Genomic DNA, 11,790 nt, shown 5'->3' on the forward strand with positions numbered 1-11,790 from the left:
AAGGATTTTTGTGGCACCTGGAGAAGGCTGAGAGGTGGACAGTGGGTGCAAACAGGGTTTGGTCACCTATCTGCAAGCAAGGTTCAGGTGGGTGCAAAATTGACTTATTTAGGAACCAAAGTGGTCCTCAGGTAGGAGTGGACATTGGCTACTGGAGGGTGAGCCACCAGGAACAGCCTCACTTGGGCTGTGATGAAATCCAGGGACAACAACTAGGAGCCAGTCACAGTTGCCACATGTTTGGGGTTATTTTGGGGGGTCCAGGGGGGAGAGTGAAGGGCTTTTTAAGATTAGTAGAACTAGGCAGGGTACCCAGTGCAATGTGGTAAGAGCATCTGCTGTGGTTCCAGTACTTGAAGACCTCCTTAAATGTCAAATGCTTTCGTAGCTGAAGATCTTAAAATGTATTCCAGGGGCTCAGGACCTGCTGGCAGGCTCAGGGCAGATTTACAGCTTGGTATTTATGTGCAGGACTTTGTTTGGAGATGCCAGTGTTATCTCTGCTGTCCCAGGTTAAATGGTGATCTAGGGACATATCCATTGCAAACAGAGCAGCTCTCCTGTGCTGGGCACCAGGAGGAAGGAGGAGCAGGGAGGAGGTGGCACAGGGGAGCAAATTATTCCAGCCCTGCCTCAGCTCAAGTCCCCTGGGCTGTGTGAACCTTTCAGGAGCACAGCAGCTCCTCACAGCTTCCCCTGAGTCCTGCTGGAGAGCCCAGGGCAGGGTTGGTGCTCACCCACACCCCTTGGGAAGAGCAGACAGCAGGAGCTGGGAATGTGTTAGAGAGGGTTTAGGGCTGCTGCTCTTTAATACTCTGCCCATCTTGTTACCTCCTGGTGCTTCCCAGGCTGGTGCAACCCTGGAAGCCTCGTGAGAGCACCCAGAAAGGTTTGTTTTTAGGTGGCAAAGTGGTTGTAATTATGCTTGAGGAGGCAGAAGTGGCTGGGCAGCCCAGGGATGCTGATACACAGCCATCAGATAAGGGTGAGGATATCAGATATCTGGCTGGGAGATTTAAAAATAAAAAATTGGTTTCATTGACAGGTTGATGTGGTATATTGTTACTGAGAAATAGCAGGGTGGGCTCAGCCCAGGGGTGCCCCATGGCACACATTTTGTATCAAAATACTGAGCTTTGGCTGAGAACCCACAACAGATCCTGGGCAGATGGACATCTTGGGAGAAAAATACCTCAGATCCACATGGATTAGGTTTCCTTCACCATCATCCATTCCTGCACTCAAATGCAATGAAATTTTGGTATTCCTAAACATGGATAAGGGAAATTGCTGTGTCTGTGTGCACTGAACTCTGTGTTGTAACCATGTGATTCCAAGTCAAGTTGCAGCCTCACATTTAAATCCTTCTTCAGCATCGTCATTCTCAGGAGGAATTTCTTCACTGAAAGGGTTGCCCAGCGATGGAAGGGGCTTCCCAGGATGGTGGTGGTGTTATCCTGAAGTGTTCAAGAAACAACATGGATTTGGCATTTAGTGCTGTAGTTTGATTGGTGTGGTGGTGTTTGGTCAAAAGTTGGACTTGATGATCTTGAAGGGCTTTTCCAGCATTAATGATTCAGTGATTGTTTTGGTCTTTCAGCTTTTAACCATGTTCTCCAGTCAGAAATTCTACAGGGTTGTCTCTAAGACAGATACAGACATTTTCCCTGCAAAAGGAAAAAAAAAAAAAAGATTAGGGGAAAAATACCAGGATTTTTGAGAACTGTCTTAGTGGTACAAGAATACAATTTTTTTAAAGGTAGCAAATGAAGAATTAGGGAAGAAAATTCTGGCAGGGCAAAAGTCTGGGGAGGCAAAAAGTTGTTTGTCTGAGTGCTTGGTTAAGTCCCCTCAGTTCTGTTAACAGAGAAATAATGCGTGGGTCAGTAAGTGATAGACCTTTGAAAAGCTGCTTCAGCAGCTACAAAGTGAAAAGCAAAGGTACAATGAGTTTTCCAGCACTGAGTTGGCAATTATCATAAGTGCAACTTCAGTTCCTAATTTTTGAAATCAGTGCAAAATGCTGTTTACAGAGCTCAATGGAGCCTCCAGCAATTAGGGCTGTGTTATGAAGAATGCCATGGCTAATGCTCTCTATGGCTTATTTACACAACCACGAGATGGGAGAACATAAGACAGCATATGAATGAAGTGCTGCTGTGTTTGAATAGGTATTTGATTGCCCTGTGTGTGCCAGGAGCTGCCTTTTTCAGCTCTCTCTGGTGCTCCTCCACCTCCCGTCCTGCACCACCCGTGGCCTCCTTGCCTTGGGTGGTGGCCACGAGATGTTCTGGGTGTGATGCTGGGCCCTGCTGAGCTGCGCATTAATGTAGGAACTGCGCTAGAAAAATCAATTTGGCCTCCAGCACGGAAACATTCCCAGCCCCTGTGCTGGTGGGAAGGCTGCTCCCCTGCCCTCAAGCCACCTCCTGTCCCCCAGCAGCCCATCCCAGGGTGGCCTCTGCAGAGGTGCTGGCTCCTGAAGGAGGGTGCTGGGCCAGCTCAGCACCTTCTCCCCTTGCTGCTCATCATCAGCCAGGACAGTCAGTGCTGCCAGGAAAAGGAGGAACGCCGTGTTTTCCCACACACGTCTCTGAGTTCTGCTGAGGAACGGTCTTGGAAGGAATGAGGAGGTTTGTGCTGCTGGATTTTGGTACCTGGACAGAGGATGGAGGGGTGGAGCACCTTGCTTCAGTGTTTCCTTTCCTCCCTGCCAGGAATTACCCACATTTGGTGTTTCTGCCCAGGCAGCCCCAGCACTGCAGGGACAGTGGGTGCAGGGCAGCAGTGGATAATGTGAGTTTAAAAAGTGGGTTTTTCTGTAGCTGAGGAGAAGGCACTTGCCTTTCTTCTCATCTTCCAGAAGCCGGGTGGTGTGACTGCTTTTGAAAAACTTGAATACACAGAAAAAAAAAAAAATCTTACATAGAGAGGAAGTGCTGCTCACTGCTCTGTGTCTTTTTTTTTTTTTGCACCTCCTTCCTCTTCCAGTTTGTTTGGCAAGCTATCTTGCTTGAGATCTGCCAGAGAAGAAGCCCTCTTTCTCTCTATTCTGGCAAGCCTCTTCACTTATTGAATGTCTCCTGTGCCTTATTTGTGTGCTCATTTTGGTGCTTTTCAGTGGCTGTGCTCATCTCTCCTTCTCAAAATATCTCTCTTTCTCTTCACATTTATCTCCATGCTGACACTGCCAACATCCCTAGTGCAGCCTTTCTATTCATTGACACACTCCTTGTGACACACTCAGCCACCCTCATCACCTTCTCTTGGTGGATTTAATGCTCAGAGGGGAGGAAAAATTTGGGTTTTAAGAATAGGTTGGCACTAGGAGAAACTTTCAGACCAAAGGATATCATAAAGCAATTATCTCAATACTGTAGGTAGGCCTGTGCCTGTCACTGATATGGCAAATCCACCATACAAGATACAAGAAAAATAGTTCTTTTTAAAGCAGGCTTTTATTTGTCCTGTTGCAAGGTGATTCATTTGTTTGGGCTGTCTGAGAAAGCATTCAATTACTTTAAAGTTTTAAAGACTGAAGGCATAATGTCCCTCCAATGCTCCTCCACCTCAGTCCTCATTACTGAAATGCTGTTTTAAATTTTGGTTTGACTTGAATTATTTTGTGGTTCTCTACTTGTTTGGGGTTTTTTGGTGGGTTTTTTTCCACATTTGCCTCTTGCCATGCTAAAATGCTCTGGGTCATCACTTCCCTGCCACACAGGGAAGTGTGGAAATCTTTCCCTCCTCTGCCTCCCTCCTTTATCCCCCCAAGGTTATTGACCAGTGGTTATTGAGTCAGCAGAGGAAAAAGAACTGGTCTAATTGATAGAAAATGAATTAGAAAGAGTTGCATTTACATTTCTTTTGCAGTGAAACCTCCTTCACAGTTTCTGCTTTCTTTAATATATTTGTTATAGCTGTTTGGATGGCAGGTTCCCTTGAGTTCATCTCATCTGATGTGCAGAAGCACAGAAAACCTCATGCCTTGGGGTCCTCTGCCCCACCATGCTCCCCAAATTAAGCTGGAATTGGAGGCCCCAGTGCTGGTTTGGGTGATAACAACATTTCCCTGTTTCTTCTCTTTGTAATTGCTTTCATCTTCTCCAGGTGCACCACGGGGAAGTTTTTCCTCTGGCACCTCTCCAGCTGCAGCGACTTCCAGGGAAGTTTCTCTTCCCTGTCCCGAGCAGCTGAAGCAGCTCTTGTCCAAGAGGTGCCCCTGGAAATCTCTGCAGCCAAACCCTGGGGAGGGCAGGGACCTGGCCCCTGGCAGTGGGGACATCCCCTGGGAGCAAGCAGGGCTGGAGCTGCACGTCCCAGCATGGGGAAAGAAAAGCTTCCTCCTCCCTGGCTCCTGTCCCTGTGCAGAGCCCCACTGGCTGCTCACCAGCCCTCTCAGGTCAGGTCAGAAAACGCTTCCGTGTCCATTTCTGGAGTGAGGAATTGTCCCTTGGGAAGGAGCCTGGGATCTCTCTGGTCCTCTGGGAGAAATGACTCAACTTCAGTAAACATGAGGGAGTGAGGATGGTTAGAAGGTGTCACCACAGGTCCCCAGCTGGGTAATAATTAGCACTGACTCCATGATTGCAGAAGGCTGATCAATTGCTTTATTATATCATCTTATACTATATTATCATCTTATACTATATTATCATCTTATACTATATTATCATCTTATACAATATCAACTAATACTTGACTATATCATCTTATACTATATTACACTAACAAGAGCTATCACTAACTAACCAGAAAACCCGTGACTCTCCCCTGAGAGTCCGGACACATCTGTGGATCCAATTGGTCAATGAATCCAAACAACCATCACCAGAATCCAATCGAGCCATCACCTTGGGTAAACAATCTCCATCCCACGTTCCACATGGGCCCAAACACCGAGCAGCAGCAAGTAAGATAAGAAATGTTTTGATCATTCTTTTCTCTGCTTCTTTCACAGCCTTCCCTGGGAAAATGCCTGGGAAAGTCTGTGCCTGCTCTCTGTGGCCAGAGAGATGCTGCCGTAAGAAGGGAAAACAGAGAGAGCTGTTTTGGGTAAGACATCAAGACAACTTGGTCATGGTAGTTATTTTCTCCAAAAATCCAAGGAGGACACGAGAAGACAGGAAGAGGGACAGCTTCCTGAGCCTTTTCCTCCCAGTTTCACCTGTGAGGAAAGCAAATTTTCTAAGACCAAGGTTTCCAAACGCTAAAAAGCAAACAAAGGACTGAACAACTGTATTGGACCATTCTGACTCTGTGAGAGGAGAAAAAGCTGTATCAATCCATGTACAGCCACTGAAAGCTGTTTCAGATGTTGAAATAAAAAGTCTCTCGAGAGTACCAGCCCTTGAAAATTAAACCAGATGCATTTTTGCCTGATAACTTGCTTTTGATTATGATGAAAGTTTGTTCTGAATGAACATTTCCAGGCATGCAAAGTGGCTAATCTGGCAAACCAGCACTTTAATAGATCTGGGATCTCAAAGCTCTCATGTGCCATTACACAGTGTTCCCTCCCTCCTACTCACAACTCTGATGTTAAGACAGTTTCTTTGGATCAGGATAAGGTTATTTCCTTCAAGTTGGGGTTTGGTTTGGGGTTTTTATTCCCCAAAAGGATGTATCAATGAAAAATTAGGGTGTTTCCTTGAGAAGACAGTGAGTCATTAGTAGCTATGTTGCAATAGCTTTATTCATAAATATTGTAAAATTATTCACATCTTTAATTTTACAGACACTGCAAAACTTAAGATTCCTTTTCAACTGAGAAAGATGATTCCTTGGTCATGACAAGTGGGTGCCTGACCACAACATGGGACATCACCCTGAGAGCCCCAGTCCTCGTTCCTGCCATTCCTGTGACATCTGGAGTTCCCTTGGGCTGGCACACTGGGCCAAATCTCTGGTGCTGTGTTTGGGGAGGAGTGTAAGAAACAAGACGAAGAAGGATCCTTGTCCTGCTGTGTCCTTGCACCCCTACACTCCTGCTGTGGGGGATTCCTTGGCAATCTCCCCTCCTCAGGATCATGACATCTTGCAAGGCTGACCTCTCTTGGGAGAACCCTCCCATGCTTGTGCCCCTCCAGTTATCCTGTTTTCCTCCACACTGTGCTGAAACCCCAACTCTTCCCAGGCTCCCTTGGCTGCCTGAGCTCCCTGGAGCCTCTGCTCTGCTCCTGGTTTTCTCCCCATGAGGAGCATCTCCCCTGGATGGAATCACACACGCCCTGAGCAGGGCTCCTCTCTTGCACTCATTGGGTGATATTTCCACCCATTTTTCACCATCTTTACTGCAAAACAGCACCAAAGTCTCAGTGCACAGCCTCCACCCTCCCTCATGTGCTCCTTGCTCTCAGAGGGGAGGCTGGGGTGGGGTTTACGTGATTTTAGTCTTAACAGAGTCTCTCCTATTTCTTCTTTGAAACGCCGCCTGCGACTGTCATTGCAAAATACTGATTTCTTCATTCCTTGGGCTGCCTTGCACTGAGATTTCCTGCTGGCCTCAGCAGCTCTCCTGGCAGACTCTGCCTCTGATGTGTTTCAGAAAGGGCTCATTGTCAGCCTCCACGCTGCTAGCAAGTCACTCCTTGGATTTCTCTTCTGGAGCTGCCTTACTGTAGCCTTGCATCTAATTTGCCTAATTTCTGCATCTGATTCCTCCTTTTTGAAGGGTGTCTGTTTGGTTAGAATCGCTCCCTTGTGCTGCTGTTTAGCCACCTGGGGGGTGTGTGCGTGTATTTTTTTATTTATTGTCAGCACACATTTACTGTGAACTTCTAATGTGGTGTCTTTAAAGAGATCCCACTGTTGCAGGGCTCTGCAAGAAAAACTTGGGCAGAGATCACAGCAGATCCCACTTTCCCATTGGGCTCCATATATGGCTTAAAAAAGATATGAAGCAGCTCACAGCTGTTCCTGCAACCTGCAAATCCAGCCTCCAAAAGTTTCCCTCTGAATGAGTTCACTCCTCTGCCAGGGAGCCACCCCTCCATCCTTGTCCAGAAGCAGGAGGGGATTTGGGGGACTGCATTTGCTCCCACCTGCCCCAGAAGAAGCTGGCCAGTGTTTCAGAGTGTGCTTGTGGATCTGGGTCTGCAGCAGGGAAAAGAGGGAACCTGTGGTCACAGTTTTTCCAATAAATTCCTATTTTTTGCCTCTGTAGTACTGAGAGTCCTCTGTCCTCTAGCTCAGTCTGTGTTTCCATCAAATTTATGAACAATTTCTCATGAAATCCCATGAACATGGACACCTCTGGGAATAATGGTCTTTTGAAGGCTCTGATCCACTTAGAAAAGTCCTGGGTTTTCCATGCCTTTTGACCTTTTATACTTCCTCTTTGATCTGCCAGTGCTGAGGGGTTTGACCTTTTTTTTTAATAAATATATATGCATTTTTTTGGTGGCACCTCAAGGTCATATTTGTACTCCTGTCCTCCATTCAGAAGCTCCTTTTTCCTGCCCTCCTTCCCCAGTAATTTTATCTGGCTGCACATTCCATCCTCCAGTCATGCAAAAGCTGTATTTTTAGACAGTTCTGCTTGGCTCCAGCCTAGGGACGTGCAAACATAAAGTTCAGCCCTGTCTGGCCATCCCTTCCCTGGGGTGGTAACCCCACAACTCCTGTTGGAATAAAAGTCAAACTGCTCAACTTTGGGGAGATTTTCCCTAAGCACTTTGACAGAACAAGTCAGCAGCTCTTTTTTTTAGGTTTTTCTGTTTATTTTACTCACAGACTGCAACAAGATCACTTCCTGCAGGTTTGCTTTTTCTTTCACACCTTGCAGACAAAAACTCCTGTCAATATTTGTCCCCAGACAATGCAGCCATTTGATGGAAAGCCCCCATCACCTCTGGCCCTGTTCCTCAGGTGACTGCACCTGATTTCTGACACCTGGGAGCTTTTGATCCTCTGCATCCCTCGTGTAACAAAGGCAGCCCATGGAAAGGGACAGGCAGAACAAGCAGTGCTGTGAGTGGAAACAGGAAGGGATAAGTCATTGATTTCCTGAAATCTGGGCAATTGTTCCCATCCCTTCTCCACCTCCTGGGGGGATTTCCAGTTTGAAACCCCAGCACGGATGCAGTGACTCCTTTCAGTGGTGTCTGAAATGGTGACGAGTGCCCTGAATGGATGCAGGGATGTTTAATCCCAGCACTTGCCCCCAGCAGCATCCTTGTTCCAGCACCCTTGTCCTTAGCAGTGCCTGAACTGTACACAAATTCCTGCTTTGTTCTGCTTTGTAGAAATGGTGCAAACACAGAAAGGCACTTTATTTTCTTCATCTTCATCTTCAGGTGTTGAGGAAATGGGTAAATGTTTACAGCTGTTCCAGCCAGAGCAGAGTGAACACCCAGAGATGATTTTCTCTCTTACTTTTTCTGCACCAAAAATGTGAGCAGAGGGAGGTTTCAGCCCCTGAGAAAAGTCCCTGAAGTGTCTTGACAATTTTTTTCAGAGCAACAAAACCCACTATTTTCAGGCATCCTCAGAGGAATGAATCTGACAAGCCCTTATCCAAATGAATGTTTAAATTTTGAAAGGGGAAAAAAAACCTCCCATGTGACTGACAAGGTCCTTTTCAAACACATAATATGCTGAACCTTGCATGACATTTCTGTGGGTGTTGAGTCTAAAGAGCTATCTTTGCATGCAATGTAGCAAATGAACTGTAAGGCAAGGGCTGTAGCTCTCTGCATCCTTGCTGAGTAGTACTAGAGCACTGTAAAACCTGACAAGCTGCTTCTTTCAAACCTGCATGTCCCCAGGGAACAGCCTGGTGTATTCTTGTTCTTCAAACACCTGAAAAGTTTGTTCTAGACTAACTATTGTCATTTATACTCTATGTTGCAAGGAATAGAATATTGTGGGGTTTTGTGGAAGAGCAGAAAAGTACAATGATGCAAGTAAAGCTATGACTGTAGCAAAACTGTTTGAAGATCTTGATCAGGTGTCCCTCCCTAGTTTTCCACTTGCCTTTTCTTTCCTCTTCACTTTTTCTGGACTTTTGGATCATCCTCACCCTTCCTTGGGGTCTCTTATCAGTTGTTCAGGTCATCCCAAAACCCCACTGCCCCCACTCTGGCCCCTGTGGAGGAGAGCAGATGAGTCTGCCCATATTCTGTAATCCATAAGGCAGAAATAGTGCATGCCTCTCCCAGCCCCCCAGCCTGGAGTAGCTCTTTCATTTAATTTTCCTTTCCCTGAAATTTCTGTTTGTGTTTTTGTAGTTTCAGGATGGCTACCAAGCTCCTTTCAGCTCTGAATTAGAGGAACAGAGGGTACAGTAGCAGACAGACTCACCTATTAATCAAGTTAATGTGTTTTGGTGAGCCAATTCAGAACACCACAGAGCTGGTTCTTGTGGTTTCATAACATCTCATGACACTCAATATTTTTGTTAAAGCTCTACTTCCCAGATTCATGGGATGATGGGAGAAACTGAGGAAGAATTATCAATAAAGCATCTAGAGCACCTGGCTGCAGAGAGTAATTGGCAAATGGGACCCAAGTGCATCCTAAAGTCTCAGCAAACCAGAAAGCAAATAAAAACCACCTGCAATCAACTGATGTTGGCTGAGCTTGCTGGAAAGATGCATGAAATGTGCTTGACTGGCTGCTCCTGTGGACTGGAGCTGTTGAGTGGTGGTTCCAGGTTCTCCAAAATGCCATCATGTTTGTTGGGTGGCCCTCTGTGAGAGGCTGGCAGCTGGCAGGGAAGGGGATGTGTGTGTGTGTGTGTGTGTGCAAAGTGTGGCAAGAAGTTATCACCCACAAAAGCTATGGAGTGGGAAATCTGAATCTCCAACCCCCCAGGACATGTAGCAGCCTCAACCCCCTGAGAAATGACAGGGTCAAAATACTCTGCGAGTCAAAATAAGGCAAAAAATAGAGTTTTACAAACCTCTTGACATGAAAACTCTAAAAATACATGGGACATAGGGCACTAAGAGAGATGCCTGATAAACAGCTGGGCATAAAGGCAGCTGCAAACTACCCACAGTAAAAGGAGATGCTGAGGCTGACTGGGAGTTTGGTGGAAGATCTCTCCTGCCATTCTTGTTCTGCTGTGGAAACAGCTCAAGTTGTTACCAGGAACAGTTTGCAAAGGCTCAAACAAAGTCACTGATAGAAATAACTCGAATACAGAGAGGAAAAAATTTCTTGAGAGTTCTTTTGGGAAGGATTAGGCTTTAAATAATTGCCATTTATAAGTTAATTTCACATCCTTCTGGAGCTTGGCCTACTAGGATTTTAAGGCTTGACTGAAGCTGGCAGACAGGGTGGGCACTGATTCCAGAGTTTGACTGCCAAGAAAAAGGAAAATATTAAGAGTAAAAATTGGCAATTCTGAAAAAAAAAATAAAAAGAGGCCAGGGAAATATAAGGAAATGAGATTTAGTTTAGGAAAATAATTGTTCTCTGAGCCATGGACTGATTTTATGGCTGGCTTATTAGTCACAGTCTTACATGAGCCTGGCCTTTGTAATCAATGTCTGCAAAGAAACTGGTGGAGAACACAGCTCCCAATGCTTTAATAATTTGTAAATCCACAATTTCGTTATTTTTAATCATGAGTGGGTTTTTTTATTTAAATTCGTATCAAAGTCTATTAAAAGCAGCAGGGAGACTCCTCTCAGCTCTAACAACTTTGAATCAAGCCCTGTAAAAATAGATGCTACGTGTCTCAAGGCTTCTGCTGCAGCCTTGAAAAATGAGTCCAAGCAGCAAAATAAAAGCACAGCTCTTCTGTTTGTGACCCCCAGCTCCTCAGGCTGTGAGTTACCAGGGCCTGTGGGACACTTCTCTGTCCTCTTGCCCAGTGCTGGGCTATTCCTGAGGGATCTGTGCTTACTCCTGACATTCTCTGCTGAGCACACACATCCTCTCTGTGTGTTTCTTCTGTGTTTCCAGCACAGTGTGGGATAATCCCTGCAGGAAAAGGGGCCCAGAGCTAACACCCAGGTAAACCCACTCTCCAAGAGGCTGGAGATGCAGACAGATTCAAGAAAAACTGATGGAAGTAGGTTGTTAGACAGCCTTGTGCATCTCAGTGAAGGACATGTTTTTCTTTCTGGAAGAGAGCCATGATGTAGAAATAGACTGAAAGCAGGAAAGAGGGCTGCAGCCATAGCTGAGGCTGTATATTTAAATCTCTTTGCTGTCTGACCATCTGGGCCTGCAGCTAAACTTAAACTTATTATTTTCAATGTTTCTACGTCTTGAGAGGTAAAAGGTGCACTAGATACTTTATGCCAGGAAGAAAGGGAAAATAATTGTCCTGAGTCATATTTCCCCCATGTCAGACCTTTGTGTGTGGTTTTGGATGCCCAACCTGTTTCATCAGCCTTCACCCACACCTGCCTGGAACCCCAGGCTGGATGCTCTGTGTGCACAGAGCCCCTCATAGCCAACACAAAATCTGGATTTGCATTCCTTCTCTGTTCAACACAAGTCAGAACAACCACTGGCAATGCAAATGCACTAACATCTTTTTCTGCCTTTACATTTTTAACAATTTTTTTTAACCATAGCTAGAAAAAAGACCCTTTCCATGATGAAAATTCTTGTGGATGATCCAGAAAGCCTCGTTTCTCACTTAGCTCAGTCAAATTTGCTCAGTGACTCCTGCGTGCCTGGATCCCAGGAGAAACCCTGGTGAGGTCTGTCTGACCTCTACACATTCAGGAATGTTTGGTGTTGGCTTTTGACACCTCACAGGGACCTCATATGAGAGGTACTGACAGATTCTGGGTGAGAAAAGTTGTGGTTTGCCACTTTTGCAACCAT

Source organism: Lonchura striata, chromosome 1 (genome assembly GCF_050655825.1).
Source record: "Lonchura striata isolate lonStrDom1 chromosome 1, ASM5065582v1, whole genome shotgun sequence".
Taxonomy (NCBI): domain Eukaryota; kingdom Metazoa; phylum Chordata; class Aves; order Passeriformes; family Estrildidae; genus Lonchura; species Lonchura striata.